The sequence below is a fragment of the Sus scrofa genome, chromosome 8, assembly GCF_000003025.6.
Source record: "Sus scrofa isolate TJ Tabasco breed Duroc chromosome 8, Sscrofa11.1, whole genome shotgun sequence".
Classification (NCBI taxonomy): Eukaryota; Metazoa; Chordata; class Mammalia; order Artiodactyla; family Suidae; genus Sus; species Sus scrofa.
The window spans coordinates 33,926,986-33,947,589 of record NC_010450.4 but is presented as its reverse complement, the minus strand read 5'-3'; the positions used below and the strand labels follow the sequence as shown (position 1 = coordinate 33,947,589).

Genomic DNA, 20,604 nt, shown 5'->3' with positions numbered 1-20,604 from the left:
GAGTTCCTGTGTGGCTCAGTGGATTAAGGATCTGGCATCACTATAGCATCTTGGGTTACTGCTATGGCGTGAGTTCAATCCATGGCCCAGGACCTTCTGCATGCTATGGGTACAGCAAAAGTAAAGTAAAATAAAATAAATAAAATAAAATAAATACAGTATGATATTGGTACAACAGGAACAAGTAGATCAATGGAACTAATTAGAAAGTTCAGATAAAGACCCGAGACTAGTGGGATTTATTATAAGGTAAAATTGGCACAACAAAGCAAAGAAGACATAATAGATTAAATAGAGTATGTTGGGAAGCTAATTTACCACATGTAAGAAAGTAGAAGTGGATTCCATATAAACAGAAGACATAGATGAAAAAAATTATTATAGGAGTTCTCGTCGTGGCGCAGTGGTTAACGAATCCGACTAGGAACCATGAGGTTGTGGGTTCGGTCCCTGCCCTTGCTCAGTGGGTTAATGATCCGGCGTTGCCGTGAGCTGTGGTGTAGGTTGCAGACGCGGCTCGGACCCCGCGTTGCTGTGGCTCTCGCGTAGGCGGGTGGCTACAGCTCCGATTCGACCCCTATCCTGGGAACCTCCATATGCCGCAGGAGCGGCCCAAGAAATAGCAACAACAACAACAACAGACAAAAGACAAAAGACAAAAAAAAAAATTATTATAAAGTTAATAGAAGAAAATGGAGGACAATATCTTTGTGAGCTTAAGATAGAAGGATACTTCATGAATAAAGTTCAAAGTCACAAACAAAATGATGGATTTGATTATATCAGAGGATTTCTTTAGGATGAAGGACACCATGAAAAAGCTTAAAATATTGAAAATGACTAAAACCAACAAAAAGTTCATATCATATCATTTCTAATTCATATCTGGAATTAGAAGCACTTTTGAAAATCAGCAACCACCACCACAAAGACAATTCCAAGACTTTTAATGGGCAAGGATAGGAATACACAACTTAGAGAAGAAATGTTAAAATTTTACAAGCATACAATGAAATGCCCAAGCTCAATGGTTCTCAGAAAAACACTAACTAAAACGATAGGGCAGTAAATCTCTCTATCTACAACCCTGGCAAAAACTAGAAATGAGAGAATTAGAAAACAATGTAAAACCTTTCTGGGAAGGTGGGAACATAGGAAAACTTTCTCAACCAGTGGGGAGGTTGAATGGCCCACCCTTAATGGACAGCCACCTGGCAGTACCCGAAAACCTCAGGCTATGTCTAAGCTGTTATCCAGCAATTCCTGCTCGCAGAGAAACTCACAAGGGAACATGTTCAGAATTGCCCCTTGCAGCATGGTTTGTTTGAGGGAGGAGCTGGAGGAATCCTGGGTGTTCATCAATGGAAAAATGAGTAGATTAAGAATAGTGGGTGAGGAGTTCCCATCATGGCTCAGTGGTTAATGAACCCAACTAGGATCCATGAGGATGTGGGTTCAGTCCCTGGTCTCGTTCAGTGGGTTAAGGATCCAGCATTGCCCTGAGCTGTGGTATAGGTGGCAGACACGGCTCGGATCCCGAGTTGCCATGGCTGTGGTATAGGCCAGTAGCTACAGCTCCAATTCGACCCCTAACCTGGGAAACTCCATATGCTGCGGGTGCAGCCCTTGAAAGACAAAAGACTAAAAAAGAAAAAGAAAAGAAAAGAATAGTGGGGCTCCATACAGCTGCACTGTCCAAAATGGGAGTCATCAGCCAGACATGATTGCTTGAACTTAAATTTAAAAGTAAAATTAAATAAAATTAAAAATTCAGTTTTTAGTCACACTAGCTACATTCTAAGCGCTCAACAGCCACACGCAGCCAGTGACTACTACTTTGGGTAGTAAAGATAAAAAACATTTCCATCATCCAATAAAGTTTTATTCTACAGTACTACCAGGGAGAAGCATGCAGAAGTTGGAAGAAATGGGTTAAATGCTCATATAGGTGGTTCTTAACAGCATTGTGCCTGGAGAAAATAGTTTGAAATATAATTAGGTGTATTACATAACATCATTTGTATAAATAAAAGATGTGCAGAGAAAAAAATAACACCCATTATTATTAACCAAGTTAAGTCACTTAAAAGATACACATTGGAGTTCATTGTAGCTCAGTGGTAACAAACCCGACTAGTATCCATGAGGTTGTGGGTTCAATCCCTGGCCTCACTCAGTGGGTTAAGATCTGGCATTGCGGTGAGCTGTGGTGTAGGTCACAGATGCCACATTGCTGTGTAGTGTAGGCTGGCACCTGCACCTCCAACTCGGCCCCTAGCCTAGGAACTTCCACATGCCTTGGTTGTGGCCCTAAAAAAAAAATACACAGTAACCCCAATTGATGATTTCAGGGAATTGGAGTAGATTAAAGGGACAGAAGGAAAGAAATGAATCCATGCACACAGATTTTATTGCTGAGAGGAGTCTGGGATTATCAAGTACGCATCCTCATTGTGTTTGTCCTTTGAGGCAAGATTTCAATGTGAATAAATCAGGATACCTAAAACCAAGGAGCATATGGGTCACTGGGGACAGGAATCAAATACCCAAAAAAAGGAATACAAATCAAGAGACTTAGATAAGTACCCAACAAGAAGAGGGATACAGGCACGTGCAGGTGGCAGAGATCAGGAATGATGTGAGGAAGAAGTGATACTTCAGAGTGGCCTTGAGATGGTGGAAGGAAATGAGGAATCAGAATGATAGCAGGCTGGGCAGACAGAGCAGTGAGCACAAAGGAATGGCAGTCACAAACATGACGTGAGAATCAGAAACGAGGTCGGCAAAGGAGACTGGACCAGATAGAGCTGATTGTGGCACATGGATATTCATAATCATGTCAGCAAAGTTCACCTGGGAAAGTCTTAGTTCATATTCACTGTCCCAGAATACTTATTAATGCACTCTTTTCACTCTCAAGCTGTCCCCGTTTGGACAATTATAGACATATTTTTATCGATTTTATATATTTACGTATATATCAGAAATACGCTGATAAAATAGTTGAGCAGAGAAGTATTAAGAGCTTTCTCATTGAATATTGATGTGATACATCCTACATCTGAATAAATATTTCTCAGATGTTGTAATTATCAGCATAGGAACCAAATTAAACGGGGCACTGTTGAAGAAATACCTTTTTTCTGTAATCTTAGAATTGATGAGCTAGTCCATGGGAAACATTAACTAATTTCAATAAAAAATGTTATATGTGCTTCAAGACAATGGCCTGTCTTGAAACACCTCATCAACATCGCTATTACAGAGAATTAGGCTCTAAATAAAGCCGACTGGCATTTTCACCTCATACCTCCAAGTTGTTAGACACTAACAATGAAGTCACTCTAGCTGGAGCAAACCTAACGGCAGGTGGTAGCCAATTAAAACTGCCATATGTATCCTGTTGCATATTTGTAAGATGTGTCGGGGGGATTCAATTAGGGAAACTCAATTACAATCAGAATGTGTTGAACATTTTCATTACTAAAAATAAGTTGCTAAAAGCACGATTACCTCAATTTTGGTTAAGAGGTCTTGCAGTTCTCCTGATTCATTCATTGACAAAATTTTCTCAGCACCCTATTAACAGGAGAGGGTAGGAGAGAAAGAAAATCCATGTGGTTAGTATTTGAGAAAATGAAGTTCTAGCCAGGAAAGTTTAACCCACAAAATATGGAAGAGGATTTTTCCTTTCAGTTCTTTTTTTAAATATACATATATAAAATGATTTTTATTTTTTTCCGTTATAGCTGGTTTGCCGTGTTCTGTCAATTTTCCACTGTACAACATAGTGACCCAGTTACACATACATGTATACATTCTTTTTTCTCACATTATTATGCTCCATCATAAGTGACCAGACATAGTTCCCAGTGCTATACAGCACGATCTCATTGCTAATCCATTCCAAAGGCAATAGTCTGCATCTATTAACCCCAAGCACCCTATCTATCCCACTCCCTCCCCTCCCCCCTTGGATATCACAAGTCTATATACACAATGGAATACTACTCAGCCATTAAAAAGAACAAAATAATGCCATTTGCAGCAACATGGATGGAACTAGAGATTCTCATACTGAGCGAAGTAAGTCAGAAAGAGAAAGGCAAATACCATATGATATCCCTTATATCTGGAATCTAATATATGGCACAAATGAACCCTTCCACAGAAAAGAAAATCATGGACTTGGAGAACAGACATGTGGTTCCTTTCAGTTCTAAGTAAGCTTAACAAAGAAGCCAAAGAGAAGAAACTTCTCTTTCCTTTCACATATTCCGCCATCTAGTAAGGCTAATTGTGGGTGAAAAGAGGGCTGCCAGCAGAGGTGGGTGCTAGGAAGCCTACCTCTGTGAGATCGAGGTGGAAAGCTCTGCCACACCCCTCAAAGTTGTTCAGGGGGCTTAAGCCAGCTACCTGGGAAAGGAATCCCTGAGCAAATTCTGAGCCTGGGCTGCCTATGCACTAATTCAAACAGTCCTGGACATGGCCTCCTTAGAGTCATGCATGAATAATAATAATAAAATTGATAACCACCTGTAGTAATCAAGCACATATTGTGAGCTAGGCACCCAACATCATCCAATTTGATGCGGTGGGTTCTCTTCATGGTAGAAATTGAGCCTCAGTGAGATTAAAATAATAATCCCAAGGTCACCCAGAGAGAAAGCAGAGTGGGAATGTGAACACAGGCAGGGGACTTACTGCAGAGCCAGTGTTTTTAACTTTTAAAACTTTACTGTGAAAGCAAGAACAGGGGCAATGTATGTACTTTGCAACACTCATCTTGTTTCTTCAAACGACCCCATTTTTCCTTCCTAGCCTCTTCTTACATTCGCCCTTTCTACTTCCCAACATGAAGCCACGGAAGAGGAAGAAGGAAAAAAATCATTTCTAATCAAAGGCAGAGACTATCTCTGCCTGTCACATCATATGCCTGGCACATCCCTTTGAGGGGTGGTGTATGGGTTTAATCCATTTTTTATTAATCAATAAGAAAAACAAATATCATTACACACACACACACAAAATCCTTCATGGATTTCTCTCTGTGTTGAGGTAGGTGGAAAACACAAGGACTCATTTAAAAAAAGAAAGGCACTAGTGTTAGGAGGTTACGATATACTCTTATGTAAACACACGACCTAGTAACCCACAATGTAGAATGGGAAATGACAATGGGAGTGAGCGATGCAGAAAGAGGAAGAGCCAGGACATCACAGCAGGGAGGAGAAAAGATCAGCTTAGGACAGAGAAGACTTTCTATGATTAGTGGCATTTGATCTGGACCTTGAAGATGAGGTGACATTTCTAAGACAGGGTAGGCAATTCTGGCAGGGAGCCTTTAGTTCTGGGTTTCATTACTTCAGTTTATTGTATCTAAATCATATTATCTTAATCACCATCAGGCATGTCAACTTGATCTAGCAAAAAGCACAATGAGGGAGTTCCCATTGTGACTCAGCAGCAACACACCCGACTAGGATCCATGAGGGCGTAGGTTCGATCCCTGGCCCCGCTCAGTGGGTTAAGGATCCAGAGTTGATGTGATTTGTGGTGTAGGTCGCAGACATGGCTTGGAACCCACATTGCTGTGACTGTAGTGTAGGCCGGCAGCTGCAGCTCTGATTCGACCCTTAGCTTGGGAACCTCCATATGTCACACCTGCAGCCCTATGACAAAACAAAACAAAACAAAAAAAGCACAGAGAATGAATGTGCACGGCTGCAGAGGACACATGTAGTCCTGAAAGGTAGATTCTAGTCTTCTGTTTGTCCGAGGTTTGGCCAGGAATACAGACGTGACACACTCAAAGTGAGGACAAAATAAGGAAAGCGCCAAAAGAAAACATTAAAGCCTAAAAGGTGGTAGTAACTGGTGATATTTTACTTTTGCTACATTCTATTTCTTTTATGAGTTAGGGAAGCTAAAATGGGAAAAGTCTCTGGGGGATTTCATATGTGAACTAAGCCGTAAGGCGAATATGGGACACATTTTTCTTCAGTGAAAGAAAATGTACCCCAGTGACTGCACAGAATATGAACATACCAAAGCAGCTATGGCACATCTGCTTCCCCGCCCCGTTCCTATCTCAGCAAGGTGGCTTAGTCTGCTTTTACAATACCAAGTACAGCCAGAAAAGAGCTGTCTCACTGCCCTTAGAAATTTGCTCTGGAGTTCCTGTCATGGCGCAGTGGTTAACGAATCCAACTAGGAACCATGAGGTTGCGGGTTCAATCCCTGGCCTTGCTCAGTGGGTTAAGGATCCGGTGTTCCCATGAGCTGTGGTGTAGGTTGCAGACGCAGCTCAGATCCCACGTTGCTGTGGTTGTGCTGTAGGCCAGTGGCTACAGCTCCAATTCGACCCCTAGCCTGGGAACCTCCATATGCCGCAGGAGCGGCCCTAGAAAAGGCAAAAAGACAAAAAAAAAAAAAAAAAAAAAGAAACTTGCTCTGTCACAGCCGGTCATTCCAGCCCTTTCCCTACCACAGGAGCAGATTCCAAGTTGCAGGAGAAAGTCAGGTTCTGCTCACATCCAGCAATGGACCTAAAGGCGTGAGAGATGCTGCTCTTAGAGACAGCTGGGTGTCTGGCACACAGTGGGTGTACCAAGTGCTTAGGGTGGGGAACACTCAGCTCTGTAACAGGGACCTGGGCACTGAGTACCTTCATCCCTCTCCCTGTGCCTACTCAATGTGGCCTCCGCCCACAGCTCTACCTGGCCAGCCCCCAGCTGATTTCCCGGGGAGGAGTCCTCTGGTCCCTGTGGCACATGCTGGGACCACAGGGATTCACATCTCCTTGACATTGGCCTTGCTGAACCTAAGTGCAGGGAGGACAAGGAAATCTGACGGTATCCTCTCTGCTCTTCAGCACTAGCAGCAGGATGGGCATTTCAGCCTAGTTTTAGGGAAAAATTGGATTCCTCCCATCCTAAGACTTGGGACATTTTCCAGGGTAACTTTCAATGGGACCAGTCTGCACGGCATCTACATATTCCAAAGCTCTCATGCCCTACAGTTTTCTATCAAGAGCTTTCCAATTATTACTTGGCCTATAATGAAACCCTTGTGTCTACAAAAGAGAGGGTATTTCCTTAATTAGCAATGTTCTTAGGAAATAATCCTTTCCTGACTGATATCTGGCTAAGAATGTCCTGGGTGAGTTCGTTACTTTTTATACATAACTCCATATTCTATCCCACGCAAGTAGAAATTAATTTATCATTCTCTGATTTGCATAGTTTATCAAGACTGCCAAGATACCTATGGAAATATTTCTAGCATATTTTTTCAATAAATTTAGAATCATTTTGTTCTGAAAATTAATTCCTTCTTGAAAATAATGACAATAATGATGTGTGAAGGAATTTACAGACATTGGTGGTTTTAATCATCAGTGCAATGTAAGCATTTTTATTGCAAGTTTCTAAATGAAGAAACCAAAGTTTGAAGAGAGTAAAGGAAGATACCCCAGGGCTTTCAGTTACTCAATACAAGGCCTGGACTGGTCTTGAATTCAGGTCACAGTGACTCCATAACCTACACTCTTTCCATTGCACCAGCATGCTGCCTTCTCACTGATAAATATAACTGCATTAGTGGGAAAATAGTACAGATAACTCCTAGACTGGGGAACATGACAGTCTGCGGGTAGGGCTCTCTGTTGACTTGGTGCCCAATAGGGTCAAGGGATGGAGAGCTTTCACTGCAATGATTCCAAACACAGATAAGCTACAGCACAGCCCAGTCCTTTATTTTATATATATTTTTTAATTTCTTTATCTCAGCACCATGCCTTATTCAGTTATTTCAATATGCCAAGAAAGGACCTCTTTAATAACCTTCACTGTACGAAATTAGCTCTATTCTCAGCCAACATGTCCCACCTTAACATTCTGAGCAGTGAGCTATGACATGTGAACCAGCCACTTTATTTTACACGTGACAAGCTTCTCAAAGATAAGACAGTCTACATAACCTTTCCTCATATACGTATTACCAAAGAAGAGACTCAAACCTTTGGAGGAGACAGATGTTGAGCAAAAGATCACACAAATAAATGTCAACTCCTCTGCCATAAATACTTCAAAAGAGACATTGGTACATGATGCTATGGAAGCAAATAATAAGGTAAATGTAACCTATTTGAGAAGGTAAGGGAAATTTCTTCCCATAAAGTAATGATGACGCTGTCTTTAATGGCTAACTGAGCACAGAGATAGAACGAGGGAAGAAGATTAATGAGTACAATAAGGTTACCAAATATTACATGTACATGTCCCGTTGGGGGTCCCCATTTTTTTGAGAAAAGCTATGCTCAATGACACTTTCTATGAGATTCTGCATCAGATTTTGATTTGGTGCCCTGGAGGGAATAGAGGTAAAGATACCAGGCCTCAGAAGAAAGCAAACTATCTTAACATGTTGCATAAAACAATGGGGTTGGAATAAACCCGCTTGTATTTTATCACACTTTTCTAGATCCCTGGAAAAGAGTTGCTAGGTTAAGTTTCCAAACACCATTATCAAAAATCAAAATAAATATAAATATTTAAGTATTTTTCAAACACAAAATTGTTTAAAATCACACACACAGATATTAGCTATCTCCATGCTGGTATCCAGGCTCTGGAATTTTACATGGAAACTAATGTGTGAAAGCAGAGCTCCACTGTTGAGGAGCCTAGAAGAACTAAAAAAAAAAAAACAAGTCCTTAACCAAAACCAAACACACATGTGTATATACATTATATATATGGAGTGTGTATATATACAGATACATTATCTATATTATTATGTTTTCTTTTGATTTAAATTCAGCCATGCACCACTTTGCCTTACTAAAAAATCAGTTTGCAATAAAAGGCCCATACTATGACATAATACAATAAACACTGACTAGGAAGAAATGTCCTAGGTAAATCTCAAAATGATAGCTATGATTGAGCCTCATATTTGATTCTGAGCTAACTCCTTTGTTAACACAAAATTTTTCTTAGCACAGTAGACTAAATAATGCAAAGCCTTACATAAGATTTTAGATGAACTGGCTGATATAATCAACAATCCTTGCTTTTTCATTAACTATAACAATATAGTCTCCAGGTAAGCATCATCAAGAAAAGGCTCTTGAGTCAAGCAGTACAAGTTTTCTTCTCTCCTGCTGGCTTGAACCAAGTTCCTCTTCCCTGTCACTTAGAGGCCTCCCTGCATTTATTTATCTCCATATTTTATTGTATCTTTGAGTGCCTGGGATGAAACCTTAGCACAGTTTACAAAGGCTTTCACTATCTTTTTGCACCAAGCTTTCCAGCCCTGTCCTGTAATACCAAAACTCCCAATGCTCTGAATTTCTCCCCTTCTCTTGGATATAGTAGGTCCTTGCATGAGGTAGTATGCCTTTGCAAATGCTTTATTCTTTTACCCAAAGCTTCTTCATCTTCCCCACCCTCTCCTGAAAAACTCCTATACATCCTTCCAAACCCTATTGAAATGCTACATTCTGAATGAAATTTCTCCAATGTTCCAAGACAAAAGTCAGTCGTTCCCACCTCTGTGCTCTTGGATCACACTTTGCCCCACTGCACAGTGAGCCCATTAGTGATTATAGGGGCTGTGACTTCTTTAAGGGCCAGCACTTTGTGAGGTGCACTATACACACTCAATAGTATTTGCCGTATGCATGCCTTTCACCTTTTTATAGTAAATACATTATTAAATTCCAGATGACAATTTCTTGTAATGACTGTCAATTTGGAAAGGAAAACAAGTAAGGTCATGAGTCAGAATGACCTTAGTGGAGGTAATCCTGCAAGGGACCAAGCTGCTGTGATTTGATGATAGAATGCCAGGTACCTAAAGGAGCAAGCAGGATGAAGAGTGTGTAAATGACAGTCCCTAACCATCACTTCTCTCAGCCGAGCACTTGATGGGAAGTGAAGAGCAAACCACTGGAAGCTGAATTCTGATGAGGACTGAGAGGCTAGGACTGCCTAGTGCTGGCTGCTAAAGGATCCTTCTGCTGTGTAATCAGGAGAGCAGATGGTAGAGCTGGCATTTAAGGAGTAGAACCAGCACCTAGCAGGATGCCTGCCAAAGGGTGTACTCAGGAAATGTACATTGCTGTGTTTGCCACGCAACCCAGAAATGGAAGGTGACATGAACTCTGGAGGTGGGTCACCACCTGAGCCCAGCTGACAAAGTCAGGATTGACCTCAGGAATCAGCTCTGGATCTTCCACACATAAACAAACCCCACTGAAGGCCCAGAATTCTACACCAAACACTGAGGCCTGGAAAATGTTCAAAGCAGCTGCAGCAATGTCCCACCAGTGTCTTAAACAGCACAATAAAGCCTCCCATGGATAATCTCATTCTAAAGAACACAATTTTCCTGTGTCCCTGGCAGGAAGAATTAAGTGTAAAATTAACTAAACCAGTTGATTTGTTTTGTGCAATTATATAATGCAGGCTTTGGGTGCTAGAAATGCCTGCCAAAGACAAGGATTTTAGTCTTATGTAGTTAATTTTTTTAATGTAGTTGTAAAGAACAACCTCATGTGGAGGCCAATCTTGATTTTTTTTTAATTATAGAGCCTTATCATCAAAATAGATGATCATGGGAATATATACTCTTTTCTTCCTGTGCCAGAAAGCCATCTCTCCTAATCATTTAAAATTAATGTCAAATCATCTAAAAGTGCTATCAAGTCACCAGGCTAAAAAAATGATAGTATTGAGGGTTGACGTAGAATAAACCAGATTACTATAGTATTTAATAGATTTAAGATTGTTGTCTACTGGGTCACAAAGCTTTCTCAGCATAAATTGATTCCTAGAATGCAGTAATTAAGCTCACTGAGGTTTTTTTCATTGAGATATAATTGACATATATAACACTTTACCAGTTTCAGATGTACAACAATGTATATTGTGAAATGATCACAAGAAGTCTAGTTAACATCCATCCCCATACATAGACACAAATTTTTTTGTGTGATGGAAGCTTTTAAGATCTACCCTCTTGGCAACTTTCAAATACACAGTACAGTATTATTAACTATAGTCCCAGTGCCTTACATTATATCCTGTGACTATTTATTTTATAACTGGAAATTTACACATTTGGACCCTCTTCATCCATTTTGCTTCCTCCTACCACCTCTGGCAATCATCAGTCTATATAAGTTTGGGGGGATTTTTTTGGTTACATTTCATGGTTTGCATTTCTTTTTGTTTTTTAGATACAACATGTAGGTGGGATCATGCTGTATTTGTCTTCCTCTGTTTGACTTATTTCACTTAGCATAAGGCCATAAAGGACCATCTGTGTTGTCACAAATGGCAAGATTTCCTTTTTGATGGCTATACACACACACACACAGCTATAAATACATCACATTTTCTCTATCCATTCATCCATCAATGGACACTGAGATTGTTCTATATCTTGGCTATTGTAAACAATGCTGAAATAAACAATAGGAGTGCATATATCTTTTTGGGTTAGTGTTTTTGTTTCCTTCAGATAAATACCCAGAAGTAGAACTGATGAATTATATTATAGTTCTATTTTTAGTTTTTGAGGAACGTCCATACTATTTTCCATAGCAGTAGCACCAAGAAACATGCCCACCAACAGTACACCAGGGTTCCTTTTTCTCCACATGCCCTGGCCCTCCTACACAGGGCAAAAGCATCTGTGTGGCACAGTCTGTAAAGTTTCCCTTTCTGTGGCCCAGAGCAGGCCAGAGAAGGGGCAAGAACAAAGGAAAACAGAAAATAAGGAGCCCAACCAGCAGGGAATCAGATGACCCACTTCATTCCATTAGGGTTGAATCCTGTTTGAGTGCATTTACTCTAAGTCTTTAGAACAAGACAACAAGGATGTTGATAATCTTCCTTTAATCCTAAGGGGAAGGAAATCATATGAGTAACAAGATATGTTGGGAAGGCCGTGCACTGGGGTTTAAATTGTGGGCTCAGGAGTTCCTGTCATGGCGCAGTGGTTAACGAATCCGACTAGGAACCATGAGGTTGCGGGTTCGGTCCCTGCCCTTCCTCAGTGGGTTGACGATCTGGCGTTGCGGTGAGCTGTGGTGTAGGTTGCAGACGCAGCTCGGATCCCGCGTTGCTGTGGCTCTGGCGTAGGCCGGTGGCTACAGCTCCGATTCAACCCCTAGCCTGGGAACCTCCATATGCCGTGGGAGCGGCCCAAGAAATAGCAAAAAGACAAAAAAATAATAATAATAATTAAAAATTGTGGGCTCAGCCACACAATGAGTCCTGTCTCTGCTACTTATTTGGTGGGTGAGCTTGGGCAGTTAACCCCTCAAAACCTCAGTTTTCTTGGCTATAAAATTAAGAGAAAAATATCTCTGTTATATAGGGTTGTAAGAAATAAATGAGATAATGTCTGTTACATGCTCAGCATTAGGCCAGGCACATATAGGACCTTGCAAAAGAGAATATTTGTTTATTCTTGTTTTAGCAGACTAGTAGAAGTAATAGATTTTCCATTTAGCTTAATTCCAAAGACCCACTTGGAAAGACTCATTGCCAATCGCTTTCTTTTTTAAAACTAACTGCAGAAACCTTCTCATAGTGGGTCTCCTGTCCTTCTATTAGTAGTGTGGAGAGAGAATTTCTTGTCGGAATTTTCTCAGCGGAAATGAATCTGACTGGCATCCATGACAACGCAGATTTGATCCCTCGCCTTGATTAGTGGGTTAAGGATCTGGCATTGCCATAAGCTGTGGTGTAGGTTACAGATGCGGCTTGGATCTGGCATTGCTATGGCTGTGGTGTAGGCCAGTGGCTATAGCTCTGATTCGACCCCTAGCCTGGGAACCTCCATATGCCGCAGGAGTGGCCTTAAAAAGACAAAAAAAAAAAAAAAACCCAACAAAATTCTGTGGAGATAACACGGATTACCTCTGCTCCACTGTCACTGTCCATGCTCCTCTTCTTTTTAGTTCAGAACTCCTCTGCGATTTCCTTGGGCAGAGTATATAGTGAAAAAGTCTATTGTTCTCAGCCTCTGTGTGGTTAAATATATGACTTGCCATATGACTACATCCTTGCCAATGAATGTGATTGGAAGTAACACATCCAGCTTCCAAGCCATACTCTTAAAAGCAAGTAGATCATCCTATACTTACGCTTTTTACCTTTTAATAAGCTGGGAAAAAATGTAACGGAGTTGAGCTTATTTAACCATGAAGAGGGGACTCACCCCGAGGGGAGGTGCAATAACTTAGAAGAATCACTCATGGTGAAAAGACAATCTGTACCCCTGCACCACCTCCAACTCAGGCTTATCTGAGAGACAAATAAATATCTTGCTTGTTTAAACCAATAAGGTATGCACGAAGAGTTCCTGCCATGGCTCAGTGGGTTAAGAATCCAACTCAGCGGCTAGAGTTGGTGCAGAGGTATGGGTTCAATCCCTGGCCTGGTAGAGGAGTAAAAGGATCTGGCAATGCCACAGCTGAGGTGTAGGTTGAAACAGTGGCTTGGATTCAGTTCCTGGCCTGGGAAATTCCACATGCTGCATGTGTGGCCATCAAATCAAATCAAATAGTAATAATAAAATAATTATGCACGATTCATAGAAATGATAGAAAAACATACATAGACTGATATAAATGTATAGATATATGTATGTATAGATATATATGTGCATAGATATATATATATAGAGAGAGGTAGATTTATGTAGAGATGAGACAGAGAAAGAAATGGAGAGAGAGATAGGATGATGAAATTAAAGAGAGGGAGTAGGAAGCTAGCACAACTTCTTGGGTACCACCCAAAATTTAAGATTTCTTTTTTTAGCTACAAGACTTAGGGGGAAAAAATAAACAGAGTGACAACAATAACCTTGTCCAGAGAGATGTCTTGTAGATATTTTTAGACTCTTTCCTTCATTTGGTCAGGGACTCTTCTTGCCAGAACTATCTCCTGTTCCAGAAAAAAGTAAATTAAAGAACTAATTTCATAGGCAGGATTTTGTAGGAAGGATGAATAAACGCAGGTGTCTAAATCTGGATTGAGAACAAAGCTTGGTACTCCTTTGCCATCTTTTTTTTTTCCTGTCCTCTTTTTGCCTCCAAAGAAAGCAAGCTTGGGATTTTCCCAGAGTACAAGATTTCCATGATTCATCTCTCGAGGACCTTGGCTGTTTCAGTGGGTAGGACAATGCCAGGGGGCCCGTTCTCAAGGAGTATGGGAGGAAGGCATTGGAGCAATGACACCATAGCAGACCCTAGGAGAAGCCTCTTCTCTAAGGAGAAGTTTAATGAGGACCTACAGTTAACCATGGGCTCTGTAACCATCATTCATTTAATCTTCACTACTTACCTAGCAGTGGTCTTTTAAAACCCTTAGTTTTTAAAAAAGGCAAATAGAACTCAAAGAAATTGTGAAACTATTATAAGAGTATGAGCTCAAGATCATTACACAGCTTACAGTTGGCAAGGTCATGATTCTAACCTAAGTTTACCTGGCTCCAAAGTCTGTGCTTTTCTTCATTGAACTTCACTTTTTCCTTCACTTACAAATATGTATGTATCTATTTTTAAATAATAATCTACCTTTAAGAGATACTATAAGAATAAAGCATGATTCTAAAACATATTAAGCCACAATTTATATAGAACATAGTAAGTGCTTAATAATGTATGTTAATATTAATAATATACTTACAATTACTTTTATCATTATAATAAAACATTATGGGTAGTAATATATTACACATTTTGTCTACGCTAAATGATAGGAAATAAAGAACATAGATTTTAAACCTTGGCATTTTTTATGCCTCACAGACTTCTCCAGCATTGCAGCATTTCATTTATGCCTTCAGTGTAGGCAAACTTAGGTGTAAAGTTCTGACTCGTGTATCTCTACTTTCCTTCTTGTGAAGCATAGAAGAAAATAGATGGAAATTGAGGTCATTTGTTAAAAGACATAGGCAGGTCTGTTCAGGGACTCCAGAGAGTAAATATATAGTCCCTTGTTTAAAGGATGGGCTAATCCATGAAATGACCATTTATCTTGCATCCATCTAATAAGGCAAATACAGTCACAGATAAAAGATAACATATTAAATACTAAAAAGATAAAATAAACTGAGAGAAATGAAAGCATACATAAAGCAGTAAAAAGAAAATGTAAAGGTAGATTCCAAGAATGAAAAGAAGTTTAAGATAATCAATGAAAACTAGATAAAACTAAGCAAATAAAAACTAGGAAAAAATACCAGTGAAATGAACTATTATAACCTGGAGTTCCCATCATGGCTCAACAGAAATGAATCTGACTAGCATCCGTGAGGACTCAGGTTCAATCCCTGGCCTTGCTCAGTGGGTTAAGGATCCGGCGTTGCCGTGAGCTATGGTATAGGTTGCAGACGCAGCTTGGATCCCTCATTGCTGTGGCTGTGGTGTAGGCCAGCAGCTACAGTTCCGATTTGACCCCTAGCCTAGGAACCTCCATATCCCATGGGTGTGGCCCTAAAAAGACAAATAATAATAATAAAATAAAATATTATAACCAAAGCCACAGCAGACTAAAAAAATTAAGATAGTCCCAGAAATATTTTAGAAATAAAACAAAAAAAAATTGAAAATATAAAATAAACCAGTTAAGACATTATAAATTGTGAAGATAAAAGCCAATAAATTGTATTAGAATATATAAATGAGGCTGCCCTTAAGACTCAAAGCATAAACCTCATGTGGAAACTATACAATCTTTTAAGACCAAACTGCTTAGTCAGTAAACTATAAATAACACCACTAAGTAGCCAGTCACTCAAATCAACATTCTACCAGTTGACCTTGACTCCTCATTCATCACACCACATCCAGTCAGTAAATCCTGTTGATTCACCTGCAATGTTTATTTTGAATCCATCCATTTCCCAACATTTCTTTTACTAATACCCTGTTCCAAGCGTCTACTATTTCCCAGGTTTTATTCTTGCTTGCTGCCAATCTCTAGTCAGTGGTAAGACCAGAATAATTTTTTTACAAAGTCAAAATGGTCACCTCCTTTACCATTCCCCTGATTAAAAAACATTGAACCCCTTTGCCTTTCATTTATACCAGAAGCCCGACCTCTTGCCATGACCTATAGGATTCTATGCAGCATGACCCAGTCTAACTCTCCAACCGACTTCACAGCCTCACATCTCTCTCAATCTCATGAACTTCCCATTGGGCTTTCTTTCCATTTTCTTAGAGTACCTAAAATGTGCCAGCTCTTTCTAGCCTTAGAGCATCAGCCCATGCTTGAATATACAAAAGCTCTACAATCAGAATGCACAGCTCCCAGGATCTCTTTATGGTAGCCTCATGGTAATGTTCCAAGTCTTAGCTTCAAGTCTCAGATGCTAAAACAGGCCTTCTCTGATGACCCAAATTAATTAACCTATTTTCCTAAATATTCTCCATCTCAGATCCCATTAACTTCATAGCAAATTTTTGATCAATAATTTAGTATGTGTTTATCTGTGCATCTCCCCCAGCAGAATGTAAGCTCCATGAGAGCAGAGACAACGGCTATTTAGCATAACGTTGTATGTATTTGGCACCTAGCATGGAGCCAGACTCATGAGATTCTCTTAAATATGTACTGAATGAAAGCCCACACTGTGGGCTTCTTTTTCAAAGCTTTGGCCTCCTTAATGGGCAAAACCCCTTAAGATCAGAAGCAAGGAACTGAGAGCAATATGATTGGTCTCCATGACCTTCACCCATGTCTGGCATCTCACACCCATGTGTACGGCCTCCCTAAGATATTACTGTTAGGATAACTCCATACAGCAAAAGGAAATGCTATGACCTGATTTCATAATGCCTATACTTTGCAATCTGCTCACAGTCTCCCTTCTTACAGTGGCTCTTTGTTCTTGAATAAAGTAAGGTGAAGCGAGGTGGCATTGCCATCAGTGTCACTTATTATGGTTCAATGTAACAAATACACATGTGTCCATAAAAAATGGAGTGTAGAATTAAAGCTTAAGAATGTGCTATAGGAGTTCCTGTCATGGCTCAATGGTTAACAAATCCGACAAGATCCTGTGTTACTATGGCTCTGGCGCAGGCCGGTGGCTACAGATCCGTTTAGACTCCTAGCCTGGGAACCTCCATATGCTGCGGGTGCGACCCTAGAAAAGACAAAAAGACAAAAAAAAAAAAAAAGAATGTGCTACAAATAATAAAATGCACCCAACGAGTCTCTCAAAGGTTACTGCAGCAGATTTGAATTAAGATTTGAATTAAGATTAAATTTTAAAATTTAATTTCATTAAAGAAAACACCTCAGAAACTAAACTCTCATTCAATACAGATCTTGTCAGAGTTCCCATCGTGGCTGAGCAGAAACGAATCTGACTAGTATCCATGAAGACACAGGTTCAATCCCTGGCCTTGCTCAAGTGGGATAAGGGTCCTGTGTTGCCATGAGCTGCGGCAAATATATACACTACATTCTAAAGAAAACAAATAAATAGATTTCTCCTACAGAAAAACTCCACATAAATCCAGATGCCTTTCCTCACAGTGCAGAATAAATTACCACTGATTCTTGACTGCAGTATTTTAAACTGGATACTTTCCAAGAGTCAAAAGCTTAATTAAGAGAGCAAGCTGGACACTTTGCAAAGTCTAGCATCAATCCCCAAGTCCTATTACTCACTGAGTCGTGATAGCCCTTAGCCCTTGCTCGAGGTGAATTCAAAACCTAAATAAAGACAACGGTATTTGGGACAAGCAAAAGAAACCAAGTAGAGACTCACTGCAAATGTAGCTGGTTGATGACCAAGGAAGGAAACATTTTTTTTTTCATATTTAGGTTTTATTGAAGTATAGCTGACTTACAATGTTGTGATATCATCTGCTGTGTAACAAAGTGATTCAGTTATACATAAATATACATCCATTCTTTTTCACATTCTTTTCCCATACAGATTGTCACAAAATATTGAGTAGAGTTCCCTGTGCTATACAGCAGCTCCCTGTTGGCCAGTCATTTCATATACCACAGTGTGAATATGCTAATTCTAAACCCCAGTCCATCCCTCCCCACCATCTGCCCCCTTTGGTAACCATAAGTTTATTTTCAAAGTCTGTGAATCTGTTCCCGTTCTGCAGATAAGTTCATTTGTATCATTTTCCTAAGATTCTACATATAAGTGATATTATATGATATTTGTCTTTCACTGTCTAACTTCACTTATATGATAATCTCTAGGTCTATTCACTTTGCTGAAATTAATACAACATGTAAATCAACTATACTTCAATGCAATACATTTTTATAAAGAATGCAAGCCACTCTTCATCCCCTCTTCACTTCAAGCTTTCATGAAAATCTTGGTGAGATTTTGGACATGCACCAGAAATACAGTCTTGCAGCCCAGTTTTATGTTGCCCACATCCTAGGTGATTAGCGACCCTGGGTGTCAGCTGCACTGTGCTTCTGTTAAGCTCGTTCCTAAGTTGTATGATGATTTTTAAATACTCTTTGACAGCCAGAAGCACCTAATGTAGTACAGATATAACGTCAACAGCACATGTTATATTTCATTGCTGGGAAAGCCAAATCCACTAATCAGCATTAAGTCAGTTCTCAAAATTTGTGACATAATTGAACCAATGACTACAGCCGAGAATGATCAAAAAGGTGAAAAATATTTCTTCTGTTTAAATTTCCATTTTCAAAGGTGATTATTCCTTGAAACAAGACCCTCAGCCTTAATGAAAAACTCAGGACACATGATTGTTTAGGACAAATGATTTCCTGTTGCACAATGCCATAAAGAGAAGATTCAGGTTTGCCTGCCCTAACATAGATCCTGTTGTATTTTCCTTGTTTCTTTTTAAAAGTATAAACAGATTCTTTTTTTCCTTATAAAACCTGGCTACTCTGATGATTTTTTTATTCAGTCATTTAGATTTGTACAGCTTTATCAGCTTATCATTCTGTGATATCGTCTTCATAATTGTGACATTCATATTTTCCATTTTCGGGACATGTTGAAGCAGTCTTTGTGCTCTATTTTGTTACATGTACTTGGAGCATATTGATTATTTATTTATTATGATTTTTATTTTTTTCATTATAGTTGGTTTACAGTGTTCTGTCAATTTCTACTGTACAGCAAATTGACCCAGTCACACACATATATACATTCTTTTTCTCACATTATCCTCCATCATGTTTCAGGATCTCATTGCTTATCCATCCCAAATGCAATAGTTTGCCTCTATTAACCCCAGACTCCCAGTCCATCCCACTGCCTCCCCCTCCCCCTAGGCAACCACAAGTCTGTTCTTCTTTTCTGTGGAAAGTTTCATTTGTGCCTTATATTAGATTCTAGATATAAGTGATATCATATGGTATTTGTCTTTCTCTTTCTAACTTACTTCACTTAGTATGGGAGGCTCTACTTCCATTCATGTTGCTGCAAATGGCATTACTTTGTTCTTTTTATGGCTGAGTTGTATTCCATTCTGTACGTATTCCACATCTTCTTAATCCAGTCATCTGTCAATGGACATTTAGGTTGTTTCCATGTCTTGGCTATTGTGAATAGTGCTGCAATGAACATATAGGTGCATGTATCTTTTTCAAGGAAATATTTTTCTGGATATATGCACAAGAGTGGGATTGTTGGGTCATATGGTAGTTCTATATTTAGTTTACTGAGGTACCTCCATACTGTTTTCCATAGTGTTTGTACCAACTTACATTGCCACCAACAGTGTAGGAAGGTTCCCTGTTCTCCACACCCTCTCCAGTATTTGTTATCTGTTGACTTGTTAATGGTGGCCATCGTGACAGGAGTGAATGGTACCTCATAGTAGTTTTGATTTGCATTTGCATTTCTCTAGTAATTAGTGATTTTGAGCATTTTTTCATGTGTGTGTTGGCCATCTGTATATCTTCTTTGGAGAAATGTCTATTCAGGTCTTTTGCCCACTTTTCAATTGAGTTGTTGGTTATTTTTTGCTGTTGAGTTGGATGAGTTGTTTGTATATTTTAGAGATTAAGCCCTTGTCAATTAAAATGTGGAACTCCCTATTTATGGGGGTGAAGTTTCAGTATATATTCCTTTCAAGTTGACTTCTATATTAATAAAAGAAAGGAATCCTCCACTCAATTAAAGTGTGAATGGAAACAAAGGGAAGGAATTTGGTAATTTTTTAGACAAAAAGACAGGAAGCATAGACTTTGCTCCACCACTTCTACTGTGGAACTTAGGGTAAATTTCTTAATCTCTCACAACCTCATTCCTTTTAAAAGAGAGGGTAATAATGGCATCTACCTCATAAAGATAGGAGGATTTAGTGAGATCCTGTCACAAAGTACTCAATAAATGTAAGTTTTTTTTAAGTATTAAATTATTTGGTAGAGTGTATGGGTTTTGTTTTGTTTGCTTCTTTGTTTTTTATGGCCACAACCATGGCAAATGGAACTTCCTGGGCCAGGGACTGAAACCAAGCCACAGCTGTGACCTACAGCACAGCTGCAGCAATGCCAGATACTTTAACCCACTGTGCCAGGCCAGGGATTGAACCCACACCCCCGTGTC

At 39.7% G+C, this 20,604-nt stretch overlaps 1 non-coding gene across 1 annotated transcript in view; it reads right to left on the bottom strand.

Annotated features, from left to right (window-relative positions):
* The window catches only part of LOC100515559, a 315,996-nt gene that overhangs the window by 5,802 nt on the left and 289,590 nt on the right, over window positions 1–20,604 (bottom strand). Inside the window, exon 5 of the transcript XR_002346620.1 lies at window positions 3,514–3,579. This is a non-coding gene — a transcript (uncharacterized LOC100515559). The remainder of the gene's footprint in view (window positions 1–3,513; window positions 3,580–20,604) is intronic.